Source organism: Hyla sarda, chromosome 4 (genome assembly GCF_029499605.1).
Source record: "Hyla sarda isolate aHylSar1 chromosome 4, aHylSar1.hap1, whole genome shotgun sequence".
Lineage (NCBI taxonomy): Eukaryota > Metazoa > Chordata > Amphibia > Anura > Hylidae > Hyla > Hyla sarda.
Window position 1 is genome coordinate 81,669,643 of NC_079192.1, and position 15,782 is coordinate 81,685,424.

Below are 15,782 nucleotides of genomic sequence, written 5' to 3' on the forward strand. Positions count from 1 at the left end.
TGGAGCTGAGACACAGGAGAGGAGGCGGCAGTGGAGCATGGTGAGTGACGGGTCGGGATTCGCATGCGGGCGCGTCCCGCAATGCGAATCCCGGCCCAGCCGGCAGATGGGGACACAGGGAATCTGCGCCGGCGGCTGGTGTTTGCGGCCGGAGCGCAGAGTGTAGCAGGTATACAAAAAATACCATGAGTCACCTACACCACCAAGTATTGATGTGATGCAAAGACCTCTAAAAGGTGGAAGGGAACAACATATCATCCATTGTAACAGGTGGGGGTAAAAACTTCCCTTGTAAGGCCCTATTCTCACTCTATTAATTCCCTTATGGGCAAGTGTTATTCATCCTAAAAAGGGCGGCCCCACACAAGAACCTCTCCCTATTTACTCCTAAAAACACTGCCATTTCCCAGGGTTTTTAGTTGGAAATAGGAAGAGGTTCCTGTGTGGGGATGCCCTTTTTAGAACGAGTAACACTTGCCAAGAAGAGAATTAATAGTGCGAGAGTAGGGCCTTACAGGGAAGTTTTTACCTCCACCTGTTACATTGGACCATACCATGTTCCCTTCCACCTTTTAGAGGCCTTTGCATGACATCAACACTTGGTGGTGTAGGTGGCACATTGTGTTTTTTGCACACCTTTCCTTTTGATAGATTTCAAAAAAAATGTTGGGCACATATATTTTATCCTAAGAAAAGTTAAGTTTTAGCTAATGCATATGCTTAATACTCAATGAGAGAGCCTGGAGGTGGTAGCATCAACATGAGGAGACCAAATGGCGGCACAACGACAGAGCCTGGAGGTGGCAGCATCAGCATGCGGAGACCATAAAGCAACACAATGCGAGAGCCTGGAGGTTGCAGCATCAGCATGATGAGACCATAGAGCAGCACAGTGAGAGAGCCTGGAGGTGGCAGCATCACCATGAGGAGACCATATGGCAGCACAATGACAGAGCCTGGAGGTGGTAGTAACAGCATGAGGAGACCATAGAGCAGCACACTGAGAGCCTGAAGGTGGCAGCAGCAGCATGAGGAGACCATATAGCAGCTCAATGAGAGCCTGGAGGTGGCAGCAGCAGCATGAGGGCCATGCCAACAGAGGGTTGATTCTGAGGAACCCATGGACTGTTGACTGAGGGTGTCGGATGTCACTTGGGATGAAGTGGATGACCGAGTGAACTAATCAATCATAGCTGCTGGGTTTCTGGTCGAGACACGACTGCTAGCTGACACCTGGAGCTCAGACCTCTCGCTGCGACTCCTGCTGCCACACGCCCCTATTCTGCTGCGACCTCTGACTGCACCTGATGAATTTAACCGCTGCAACTCCTCTGTGCACATCCTGGCACTTCTCTCCCTGACATACTTAGCGCTTATATGAGGGGAGTACCATACGCTATGTTTAACAGGTACAAAATAGTACACCACTTAGATGTAGGAATGTGGTATGCACATATGAGGGCTGAAAAATGCGCTACAGTACCCTTAAAAAAGTATTTGAGTACAACACCAGTCGGTGATTACTTTTGCCTGGCCTTTCACAGTATCTAGGCCCTTGACAGATTAACAGGTTAAAAATAATACACTACTTAGATGTATGTATGTGGTATACACTTATGAGGGAAGGACAATGCGCTACAGTACGCTTAAAAAAGTATTGTAGTAAAACACCAGCCATTGATTACTTTTGCCTGGACTTTCACAGTATCTTGGCCCTTGACAGATTAACAGGTACAAAATAGTACACTACTTAGATGTAGGTATGTGGTATGCACTTACAAAGGGCAGAAAAATGCGCTACAGCATACTTAGTAATACATACTGCTGGGTATGTATTAAACCGTCTACAGACTAGTATAACCAGCCGACCATTTGTTTTGGATCAAAGACACAGAGTTGCGCAAAAAATGTATTCCTCCCTCCAAACGTATGAGGCAACACACAGCTCTCTGCCCCTCTTTGCAATACAATGCTGCTGTCCAAAAGAACGCTGAAGTGACTAAGAGGTGAAACGTTGCTGGAAAAAGCTTTTCTGTGGTACACACACCACTGTCTGTCCTATCTCTCTGCATTGAAAGGATGAAGTGACTAGACGGAATATGGCTGCCGATTATATAGTGTGACATCATAGGGGTGACTGGCTGCTGATAGGCAGCATGTAATTCAGAGTCATCCCGTCTACCCTTGTTCCCACCTTCCCAGGATTCCTTGCCCCATGTCCTCACATGTGGATCTACCATTTTAGATGCTCTTGAGCCTGGACCGCACTAAATGGAGTTTAATAAAGTGATTAGCGGCGATATTCACATTAGCTGCAAATCACATTTTTCATGAAATTCTTAACAAATTCAGATTTGTCATATTCAATTTGCTCATCTCTAGTTAATATGTGACACATACAATAATCTGGGGCAGATACTTTTTAAAGCAGTGAATTAGAAGGGTATTTTGGGGAGGTTTTCTAAACAATTGTGCTCAGGCAGGTGTTAAAAAGAAAAAATGCTTTACTAACCTCTTTCACTCCCCCTCTGTGCAGAACTCCTGGGGCTGGTGTGTGAAATTACTTTCTTAGGCCATATCAATGTCCCAGCTCAGTTATTGATTGGCTGGGTGGGTAATTCCATGTGCCATCTCCAACCACAGAAGAGGTGCACAGTGGGACTGAAGTTCCACGATAATGGGGGATGGGAGAGGAATTTTTACTACATGTCTAAGCACTTAAAGCGTATTAGTGCCTTTTAATGAATGGATAATATTACAAAAGTGTTTATCTGCATCAAGAATGTGTTATCTGTTTTTTGCATCAAATCTAATGCATACACTGAGGATTATAGCATGTAGAGGCTTTCCTTACATTTCATGTACTGCTGAATGATTGATTTGGTCCCATTGGTCTCCTAGCCAATCATTTCAGGAGCCATTCCCAAGTCTTACCCTTCTCTTTTGGGAAAAGGGGCGGACATAAAGCATTTCAACAGTAGTCAGGTCCTTGCCTTTGCCACAGTCACATGCACTTTAGCTAGCTCCAGTCAGCACCGAAAAGTCACTGCGTTCCAGTCCATGCTGCAAGGATTCATTGTATGCATTGCTTAAACCTCCAAGAGGAAAGGATTTTATAGAAAGGATAATGCGGAACAAGGACCTTTCAGAATTTTGATGATCTATTTGGGGCCTAGGGTGGGATCAGTGGCAGCCTTTCTGCCAGCCTTTCTCCCTGGATGCCCCTTTCATACGTGTTGTATCACAGATTATCTCCAAAAGATTGAGTAAAGTGGAGTCCTTATTGCATCTTCCACCACAGTTTACCACTCGTTAAGATTCCCATCCAGCAATTTTAGTAATTTGTACTTGCAAACTACAGAGTTAAAACCAACGAATCCCTCTACACCTATCTGTAGAAGTCAGTTTCAGGTACACAGGCAACTGAACTTAAAGATTTCTAACATTCCAATAGGCTACTGTAAAAGCATTATGATCAAATCTAAACTCTTCTGTACTATTCAAAACTGTATTCGAGAGACTAAATTCTCAAGTTTTTTCATGGAATCCTGGCTTCAGATGTCTAAGTCCTGGGCTTTGAAGGTGAGAACAGCTTGATAAAAATAAATAAATAAAAAAAGACATTTGTGGGGTTCACAGAGGAATTGGGTAATACCAGCAGCTAGGTGACATATACACTGGGAATTACTACCACACTTTCACAATAAAAGCAACCTGTGAGCAGGTCAGGAAAAAGCCCTTCACTAGGAGGTACATGCTATAACCAGTCAGTCAGAGCACTGGTAAATTGGGCCTCCAGTTTAATGTTCAGAAGGCTTATCAGTGATTGATAATGCACATGGCACATTCTTGGCACCTGTGGCACATATGAATGGCAAAAATGATGAGCAAACTGTTGTTCATCCCGGCTAAAGTTAAATTCAAGACACTTACCAACTCACCTTGCATTGCTCTTCGCACTCATTGTAGTCGATACAGCAATTTTATTTAGCACCTTTACTTAATTTAAACCCAGGTGGAAAATGCCTACAAGGCAACAATTAAACTTAATGATATTTCTCACATTAGGGCTGAATGAAATATAAAATTGGGAGGCAGCAGAGAACGCCATCTGGGAATGGTCTTCTGTGATATTCTGTAGAACAGAGTGTGCGCTAAAAATAGCTTCAGCCCTTTGTATTACTCTTCTTCTTAGATATTACTCTCAGAGATGAGAAACATAGATATCAATATATTAGATAAATATTAGACTCATTTATAGATATGGTAGATATATAGATAGTAAGAAAAGTACATAATATACATCGATATACAGGTACAAATTTAATAAAGACATAAAATCCTACAAAATGACTTCACTAGATACAAAAAGACATGCAAAAATACATGATGAAGCATAGAAATCTTTATTGAACACAAAGATGAATGACTGAAATCAATACCCCACATAAATCCATTAAAATAACATAGATGCACAAAACATGTTTAAAAAGCATAGGAGGGAGAAGACAAGAATGGCCAGCCATAAACCAATAGGGACTCCCTAACATGGGATGTCTAGTATTGCACTAAATGACAGGCAGTCACCAATATTCAAGTAAATCATGTGAACTGGATAAAGGGAAGGTGCAGTAACTCAATATGACTAAAAGCAAAAGATGGAGGACATGTAAACAAGGTAAATGAATATCGAATAGTCAATGAATTAATAAATCCCCACACCACACAGCCCTATACCAAAATTGCACACATTCCCATATGTAAACAGTGACCTACAAGTGTCAGTGCATTCGGCCGGTCACTCACATTCCTCCGCCTCACTCTCTTTCGCGTTTTGCTTACCTGCTTTATCCACAGTCAGACAAATAGACAAGAGCTATATAGATTTGATCAATTTTTTAAACACATTTGTACATACAATACATTAGGAAAGTCTTCAGACCCTTTTACCTTTTTTCACAATATGTTATGGTGAAGCCTTGTGCTAAAAACAAAAATGGTTTCCTCCTTCATTCTCTACTCCGTACACTATAGTGAAAATGTGATAACAGAATAAAAAAAAAAAAATTCTCCTGATCTACACATTGAATGGAGTCACCTGGCTCTGGTAAATTCAGTGGATTTGACATGATTTGGAAATACAAATATAAGGTTTTACAGCTGAAAAGGCATATGAGAGTAAAAACCAAGCCACGAGGTAGAAAAACTGCCTGTAGAGCTCAGATATAAGATTGTGTAGAGGCACAGATCTGGAGGAGGGTACAAAACTGCTGCACTAAAAGTTCCCAAGAACCCAGTGGCCTCCAATATCAGGGCTGGAACAAGGTATTTTAATGTTCTAAGTATATAAGATAGGACAGCCCCCACCGCAAAAAAAATGCTGCCACACCATTACTATATACAGTACAGACCAAAAGTTTGGACACAACTTAAAATTAAAATAACATTAATGCTTATGCAGAATTATAAAATCCCATCCCTTCCCCTTATCCCCTTACACCCTTCTCTTCAATTCCCTGGTTGGACTTGATGGATGTATGTATTTTTTTTCAACCATACTAGCTATGTAACTTCTCATTCTAAGTTTTCTTTATTTTCAAGACTATGAAAATTGTAGATTCCCACTGAAGGCATCAAAACTATGAATTAACACATGTGGAATTATATACATAACAAAAAAGTGTGAAGCAACTGAAAATATGTCACATTCTAGGTTCTTCAAAGTAGCCACTTTTTCTTTGATTACTGCTTTGCACACTCTTGGCATTCTCTTGATGAGCTTCAAGAGGTAGTCACCTGAAATGGTCTTCCAACAGTCTTGAAGGAGTTCCCAGAGATGCTTAGCACTTGTTGGCCCTTTTGCCTTCATCTCGATTGGGTTCAGGTCCAGTGACTGTGGAGGCCAGGTCATCAGGCGCAGCACCCCATCACTCTCCTTCTTGGTCAAATAGCCCTTACACAGCCTGGAGGTGTGTTTAGGGTCATTGTCCTGTTGAAAAATAAATGATGGTCCAACTAAACGCAAACCGGATGGAATATCATGCCGCTGCAAGATGCTGTGGTAGCCATGCTGGTTCAGTATGCCTTCAATTTTGAATAAATCCCCAACAGTGTCACCAGCAAAGCACCCCCACACCATCACACCTCCTCCTCCACACCAGCACACCTGTGAAGTGAAAACCATTTCAGGTGACTACCTCTTGAATCTCAACAAGAGAATGCCAAGAGTGTGCAAAGCAGTAATCAAAGCAAAAGGTGGCTACTTTGAAGAATCTAGAATATGATATATTTTCAGCTTTTTCACACTTTTTTGTTATGTATATAATTCCACATGTGTTAATTCATTCAATGGGAATCTACAATTTTCATAGTCATGAAAATAAAGAAAACTTTGAATGAGAAGATGTGTCCAAATTTTTGGTCTGTACTGCATAACCACCACACTATTACCTAATAATGTCACCATATACTGATACTGAATAAAACCCATTTATACCAACAATATAAGTGCGCTTCATACCCGGATTGTCCCAATTGCTTTCAGCAGCTGGAAACCATGGCAAATGCCGGACATCACTGATCAGGGCGATGTCCGGCATTAACCCTTTAAACATCCTAAAAGTGCAAAAATACATGTCCTAGACCTTTGGGACCACAGTGGCGAAATCGCAGGGCCCCGATCAGGACAAATAAAGGTCTCATACCCTTCTTCCTTCCATCCGATCAGCATTCACAGGGTGAAGGCAGCCTCAGCAGCCTGTAGTAATAGAGCACCGATAACACTGATCAATCGTCACGAACCTCTCGGCTCGGCAGTTGATGACTTATCCTGCGTAAATTAGTTCAGCCTTCAGGTGCTCCGGTGGGCTGGAAAAGGTGGATATATTCCTAATAAAGAGTCTCCTAGGACTGTATCCACCTTTTCCAGCCCACCGGAGCACCTGAAAGCTGAACTAATTTATGCAGGAAAAGTCATCAACTGCCGAGCCGAGAAGTTCATGACGAATCGAATTTACTGTAAGTTCGTTCATCTCTAATGGCATGCAATAGTCCCATATGGAGGATTAAAAAAATAGTAAATAATGTGAAAAACAAAATGGCAATAACGCTTTCCTAAAAAAAAGTTTTAATAACCCCCCTTTTCCCGATTTTCAAATAAAATATTGTTAACAAAAAAAACATAAACATATGTAGCATTGCCACATGTATAAAATTAATAAAAAGCGATCAAAAAGTTTCATCAAAACAACATGATACTGATAAAAGCTACAGATCATGGTGCAAAAAAATGATTCCTTGTACATCCCTGTACACGGAAAAATAAAAGTGTTATATGGGGCAGAAGAGGACAATTTCGGAGGACCCATTTAGGACATTGGGCATACAGGTATGTCCTTGTGTCCTAGTACTTAAGGGCCAATGGCGTACCTGTACGGCCTGATGGCATTAGCGGGGTGAAAGCCCGCTCACTTCAGAGCAGTGAGTGTTGGCTACGGTGTCTAAAGTCCAAAGTCCAAAATAGCGTATTTTTGGTCACTTTTTATACCATAAAAAAATGAATAAAAAGCGATCAAAACAAAAATGGTACTGATAAAAACTTCAGATCACGGCGCAAAAAATTAGTCCTCATACCGCCCCGTATGCGGAAAAATAAAAAAGTTATAGGGGTCAGAAGAGGACAATTTTAAACATATCAATTTTCCTGCATGTAGTTATGTTTTTTTTCAGAAGTATAATAAAAAAAAAAAATCAAACCTATATAAGTAGGGTACCATTTTAATCATATGGACCTACAGAATAAAGATAAGGTGTCATTTTTTACTGAAAAATGTACTGCGTAGGCTGCGTTACAAAATGGCATTTTTTCTTCCATTTTGTCGCACAATAATTTTCTTTAAAAGGTAAGGAGGAAAAAACAAAAGTGCAAAAATGAAAAATAGTCAAAGAGGGAAGGGGTTAAAAAATAATGTCTATCTTCCCGAATGGTAAACAGCATAAAGGTAAAAAAATACCAAACACCAAAAAGAATGATTTTTAATCACATCATATATCAGAAAAAGAAATATAAAATGTGATTGAAGAGTCCCATCAAAACAAAAATGTACCAATAAAAATTACAGACCATGGCGCAAAAAAAGAGCCCTAATCCCTGTATACGGAAAAATAAAAAAGTTATAAGGGTCAGAAAAGGACACTTTTATGCATATCAACATTGTTTAAAAAAGTAAGCATTAATATTAGTGCAATAATAGAAAAACTATATAAATTGGGTATAGTTTTAATCGCATTGACCTACAAAATAAAGATAATGTATCATTTTTACCATAAAGTGCACTGCATAAAACCTAAATCCCCCAAAAGTTGAGGGGTTAAGCATACTCATTTAATACAAAAATTTTACCTTTTTAAGTAGTTAAATAAAACAAAACCTATAAAAATTGGGCATCGTTGTAATCGTTTAGTCCTACAGAATAAAGATAATGTATCATTTCATTAAACGGTACTGAAGCCAAAATTATCTTATTCCCTATCCATAGGATAGGGGATAAGTAGCTGATCGCGGGGGGTCCGACCGATGGGACCCCCACGATCCCTGGGACGGGACCAATTCATTTCTAAGGGAGGGCCAATCATTGTTGAGTGCTGGACTCGAGTCTCTTCAGAGCTCCCATAGAAATCAACGTAGCACGCGCTCCATACTCAGAGTCGGGGTCTGTTGCTAGCAGTAGGACCCCCATGTGCTCAGCTACTTATTCCCTATCCTGTGGATAGGGGATAAGTACAATTTGGCTGCAGTACCCCTTTAAGTGCACTGTGTACAAATGGAACCCCCAAAAGTTGCAAAATTGTAAATTTTTTAAAATAAAATTTTGCCCCATGAATAATTTTGTTTTTGCTTCACCATTTAATTTGTGGAAAAATACAATTGGTGGTGCAAAAAACAGCCCTCATATGGGTCTGTAGGGGGGAAATTAAGGTGGAAGTGTTATCGCTATTAGAAGGTGACAGTGGTGTAGCGTGGGTTGTCAGCACCCGGGGCAAGGCAAGTAATTTGCGCCCCCTAACCAATGGATTTTAGCACTCGAGTCTCTTCCACTAGATTTGTTAAAGAAACCCTTACCCCCTAAGCACATGTATTGTTTGTTATGAAAATACTGATGTAATTAAAGTAAAATGCATCTAAATACAAGTTTATTTTCAAACACTTTATTGAGTGCGAACATTACACATTCTCCACATTTTCACCAGGTCTATGAATACAAATCTACAAATGTAGTAACCTAGCATGGGCCGTGCTATTATATGTCGTCTCACAACCATTGTAAACGACAAAAAATATCAAGAACAAAAACTAAACATCAAAATGGAACCATACCCTGAGATGATCCAAGGCACATGACTTTGGGTATTATAAGTAAGCGGCAAATGTCAGGGGGGCATTATATGTGCATTATATGGGCACATGACAGGGGGCCCCTGTCATTTGCCCCCACATATATTGCCCCCTGACATGTGCCCCTCACATATTATGCCCCCTGTCATGTGCCCCCACATATAATGCCCCCCTGACATGTGACCCTGACTTATAATGTCCCCTGTCCTGTGCCCCTCACATATAATGCCCCATATCCTGTGCCCCTCACATGCAATGCCCCCCTGACATGTGCCCCTCACATATAATGCCCCCTGAAGGGGCAGGACAGGGGGCATTATATGTGGGCACATGTCAGGGGGTATAATATATGTGAGGGGAACAGGAAATGGGGTATTATATATGAGGGGCACATGACAGGGGGGGGTCCTGTCATGTGCCCCCACATATAATGCCCCCTGACATTTGCCCCTTACTCATCATTTGCCCCTCTCACTTATAATTTGCTCCCCCCTCCCCTTTCTCACGCCCGTCACCTTTCTCCCACGCTGCGGCTGTTCCATTCCTGCATTCAGTGAGAGCCGCGGGGATGTGATCTTCGGGCGCTGGCGCGATGATGTGATGTCATCGCGCCGACCTGCCGTTATTGGCTCTCACTGACTGCAGAAATGGAGCAGCCGCGGCGTGTGATAGCAAGGTGAAGGGCGTGAGAAAGGGGTGGTGGAGCGGGATAGCCGACAGCTCCCGCTCCACCATGCGATAGTTCAGGAAGAGGGGCAACAATCTCGGGGGAGGGGGACAATCGCCCCGTTCCCCCCCCCCCCTGGATCCGTCACTGCCTCCACAGTGGGCGGCGACTCGGCGGCTCGGATCGGATTCGCACAGCCAGCACTGCAGAGAGAGTGAGTGAGCCAGGCAGGGGCAGAGAGCTGCGAGTGCGAGCGCGCCCCCCCAGATGTTGCGCCCGGTGCGGCCAGCCCCCCCTGCACCCCCCACGCTACGCCTCTGGAAGGTGAGGAGGAAAATATGAAAGTGCAAAAATAAAAAAAAATATCCCTGCGTCTTTAAGAGGTTAATGAGAATTATGTAAATATCAGACTGGAGGGATTATTTTTTATGTGAGAAATATATAGGTATGTTCATATAATCATGATTTGCCTAAGGCAAAACCTATGTGTGTTTTCCAGACTATCATTCAATGGGGCTAATTTAGGGTACTTATTTTCATGTGGAAACTGTACAAATAATAAAAATGCTGTAGATTATAAAATTGTCAATGCATTCCAATCTGTGATATTTTTTTTTCCACTGGTTGGGAATGGGGTTGGGAAATGGGAATCAGTCACTTTATTTTGTAATTCTCTGCACACAGAGTATATCTTTATTTTAAAAAGATTGCATGTAAGGTATCTTTTTCTCTTTCTAAATAAGTCTAATTTTGATTATTAAAGACAGACTGACAATTCTATTTATTAATCTAGTGTCCCCTCCTCACCAGCTCTATAACTGTATATTTTTTCCATGGTGCTCAAAACAGAACCCTACACACAGGGTAATGTCTTAGTAATGATTTATGGGGGATCAATATTACATGTGAATCTTGCATTTTCTTTTTCTTTTTTTTGTGCAACCTAACTTGCATTTGTTTTTATACCTGTTGCCTAGCTTACGTGTGATGTCCCAATACCAGAGTACATCCTGGCAGGTAAACATTGCTTCAGGTGATGCTTTAATATTGTTTTTTTTTCACCAGAGTACTCCTTTAACCTCTTCAGGACATAGGGCGAATGGATACGCCCCGCATCCCGAGTCCTTAAGGACCGAGGGCGTATCCATACGCCCGTGGGAATTCCGGCCCCCACCGCTAGCCGGTTGGGGACCGGAGCCGGATGCCTGCTGAAATCGTTCAGCAGGCATCCCGGCATATCGCCCAGGGGGGTCAATTCAGTCCAGCGATCTGCGGCGATTCCGGGTCAATCGGGTCTCCAGTGACCCGGTGACCCGGAATTACTGGCTGATCGGGGCCGTCTCTGACGCCCCGAACAGCCAGAGCCTGCAGGGGTGAGGTGGCACTGGTGCCACCTCACGATCGCCCTGATTCGTCGGCCGGCCAATCAGGGCGCCTGCTGCGGGTGTCACTCCCGCACCCGCTCCGCCCCTCTTCCGGAGGACGTGAGCGGGTGCGGGACGTGCACTCCGGGTGCTGGGGACCCCGATCCCCGGCGTCAATGTTGGGATCGGAGCCCCAGGAGCAGCGGCGGCGGCGGGACTGACCTCATGCGCTGGATCGTTGGAGGTGAGTGACAGCCTCCTGCTGTTGCTTAGCAACAGCTCCCAGCATGCAAATAGGGCATGCTGGGAGCTGTAGTTATGCAACAGCAGGAGGCAGACCACCACAACTCCCAGCATTCCCTTATGGGCATGCTGGGACTTATGGTTTTGCAACAGCTGGAGGCACATGTTTTCTATGGAAAAGTGTACCTTCAGCTGTTGTATAACTACAACTCCCAGCTTGCACAAACAGCTAAAGTGCATGCTGGGAGTTGTAGTGGTGCATCTGCTGGTTGCATAACTACAACTTCCAGCATGCCCGTTGGCTGTCGGTGACTGCTGAGAGTTGTAGTTTTGCAACAGCTGAAGGCACACTGGTTGTGAAACTCAGAGTTTTTTTTTACCTAACTCAGTGTTTCACGACCGGTGTGCCTCCAGCTGTTGCAAACTACAACTCAGCAGTCACCGTACACCATGCACCCGTACACCGGGAGTTGTAGTTTTGCAACAGCTGGAGGCACACTGGTTGTGAAACACTGAGTTGGGTCACAAACTCAGTGATACATAACCAGTGTACCTACAGTTGTTGCAAAACTACAACTCTCAGCAGTCACCGACAGCCAACGGGCATGCTGAGAGTTGTAGTTATGCAACAGCTGGATGTCCCCCCCCCCCCAATGTGAACGTACAGAATACACTCACATGGGCGGAGGATTACAGTAAGTATCTGGCTGCAAGTTTGAGCTGCCGCAAACTTTCTGCTGCAACTCAAACTGCCAGCGAGAAACTACTGTGAACCCCCCGCCCATGTGACTGTACCCTAAAAACACTACACTACACTAACAAAAAATAAAATAAAAAGTAAAAAATACTACATATACACATACCCCTATACAACCCCCCTCCCCTCCCCAATAAAAATGAAAAACGTCTGGTACGCCACTGTTTCCAGAACGGAGCCTCCAGCTGTTGCAAAACAACTCCCAGTATTGTCGGACAGCCGTTGACTGTCCAGGCATGCTGGGAGTTTTGCAACAGCTGGAGGCACCCTGTTTGGGAATCACTGGCGTAGAATTCCCCTATGTCCACCCCTATGCAAGTCCCTAATTTAGGCCTCAAATGCGCATGGCACTCTCACTTTGGAGCCCTGTCGTATTTCAAGGCAACAGTTAAGGGTCACATATGTGGTATCGCCGTCCTTGGGAGAAATTGTGTTACAAATTTTGGGGGTATTTTCTGCTTTTACCCTTTTTAAAAATGTAAAATTTTTGGGAAAACAAGTATTTTAGGTAAAAAACTTTTTTTTTTTTTTACATATGCAAAAGTCGTGAAACACCTGTGGGGTATAAAGGTTCACTTAACCCCTTGTTACGTTCCCCGAGGGGTCTAGTTTCCAAAATGGTATGCCATGTGGTTTTTTTTTTTGCTGTCCTGGCACCATAGGGGCTTCCTAAATGCGGCATGCCCCCAGAGAAAAATTTGCTTTCAAAAAGCCAAATGTGACTCCTTCTCTTCCGAGACCTGTAGTGCGCCAGCAGAGCACTTTTCACCCCCATATGGGGTGTTTTCTGAATCAGGAGAAATTGGGCTTCAAATTTTTAGGGGTATTTTCTGCTATTACCCTTTTTAAAAATTAAAAATTTTTGGGAAAACAAGCATTTTAGGTAAAATTATTATTTTTTTTGACATTTGCAAAAGTCGTGAAACACCTGTGGGGTATTAAGGTTCACTTTATCCCATGTTACATTCCCCGAGGGGTCTAGTTTCCAAAATGGTATGCCATGTGTTTTTTTTTGCTGTTCTGGCACCATAAGGGCTTCCTAAATGCAACATGCCCCCCAAAAACCATTTCAGAAAAACGTACTCTCCAAAATCCCCTTGTCGCTCCTTCGCTTCTGAGCCCTCTACTGCGCCCACCGAACACTTTACATAGACATATGAGGTATGTCCTTACTCGAGAGAAATTGGGCTACAAGCCAATAGATCCAAGTAAAAATTTTGTCCTTTTACCCCTTGTAAAAATAAAAAAATTGGGTCTACAAGAACATGTGAGTGTAAAAAATGAAGATTGTGAATTTTCTCCTTCACTTTGCTGCTATTCGTGTGAAACACCTAAAGGGTTAAAACACTTACTGAATGTCATTTTGAATACTTTGGGGGGTGTAGTTTTTATAATGGGGTCATTTATGGGGTATTTCTAATATGAAGACCCTTCAAATCCACTTCAAACCTGAACTGGTCCCTGAAAAATACTGAATTTGAAAATTTTGTGAAAAATCGGAAAATTGCTGCTGACCGTTGAAGCCCTCTGGTGTCTTCCAAAAGTAAAAACTCATAAATTTTATGATGCAAATATAAAGTAGACATATTGTATATGTGAACCAAAAAAAAAATGTATTCGTAATATCAATTTTCCTTACAAGCAGAAAGCTTCAAAGTTAGAAAAATGCAAAATTTTCACATTTTTCATCAAATTTACAGATTTTTCACCAAGAAAGGATGCAAGTATCGATAAAAATTTACCACTATGTTAAAGTAGAATATGTCACGAAAAAACAATCTCGGAATCAGAATGATAACTAAAAGCATCCCAGAGTTATTAATGTTTAAAGTGACAGTGGTCAGATGTGCAAAAAAGGCTCCGGTCCTTAAGGCCAAAATAGGCTCCGTCCTGAAGGGGTTAATGTTACCCTTTAATGTTACCCTTCCTTAATGTTCTTTTTGTGCTGTGATTGGACAGGAGGTAACTGTGGGTGTACTACTGGTAAACAACAAAGCTTTGGTCCTGCCCACTAAAAAATAAATAAAAAATATGAGAAATAGCTGTGCACTCAATAACAGCAATGGAAGCACTAAAATCACCATTTTATCACTCAGGGTTAATGTAGCCAAGCCAGGCGGCTTTATAAAAACCATTTGTAATGACCTGTATGCTTTAAGGTGTACCTATATATAAATTAGTTTTCCATCAGTAAATTGTGTATATAACAATATTACATCTTGAAATATATCTCGGTATTTGAAAATGTATATGTACTTTGCTATATACAGAAATTTCCACCTGGAAGAGACCTTAACCCCTTAAGGACTCAGCCCATTTGGGCCTTAAAGGGGTACTCCGCCCCTAGACATCTTATCCCCTATCCAAAGGATAGGGGATAATATGTCAGATCGCCGCGGTGCCGCTGCTTGGGAGCCCTGGGATCCCCACTGCGGCACCCCGTTATCATTACAGCACAGAGCGAGTTCGCTCTGCACGTAATGACGCGCACTACAGGGGCCGGAGCATCTTTATGTCACGGCTCCGCCCCTCGTGACGTCATGGCCCGCCCCTTTCAATACAAGTCTATGGGAGGGGGCGCGGCGGTTGTCACGCCCCCTGCCATAGACTTGCATTAAGGGGACAGGCCGTGATGTCACGAGGGGCGGAGCCATGACATCACGCGGCTCTGTCCCCTGTATCGCCCGTCATTACGCACGGAGCGAACTCGCTCTGTGCTGTAATGAAAGCGCAGTGCCGCAGCGGGGATCCCGGGGCTCCCCAGCAGCGGCACCGCGGCGATCTGACATCTTATCCCCTATCCTTTGGATAGGGGATAAGATGTCTAGGGGCGGAGTACCCCTTTAAGGATGCAGACAATTGAATTTTTACGTTTTTGTTTTTTCCTCATAGTTACATAGTTAGTATGGTTGAAAAAAGACATACGTCCATCAAGTCCAACCAGGGGATTGAAGGGAAGGATGTAAGGGGATAAGGGGAAGGGATGTAGTTTTATAATTCTGCACAAGCATTAATGTTATTTTGTTCCAGGAATGTATCTAACCCTGTTTTAAAGCTGTTAATTGTTCCTGCTGTGACCAGTTCCTGAGGTAGACCGTTCCATAAATTCACAGTCCTCACGGTAAAGAAGGCGTGCCGCCCCTTTAGACTAAACCATTTCTTCTCCAGATGGAGGGAGTGCCCCCTCGTCCTTTGGGGGGGTTTAACCTCATGGTCTTCAAAAAATCATAACTCTTTTATATTTTCATCCACAGACTAGTATGAGAGCTTGTTTTTTGCACGACCAGTTGTCCGTTGTAATGCCATCACTCACTTTACCATAAAATGTATGGAGCAACCAAAAAATACTATTTGTGT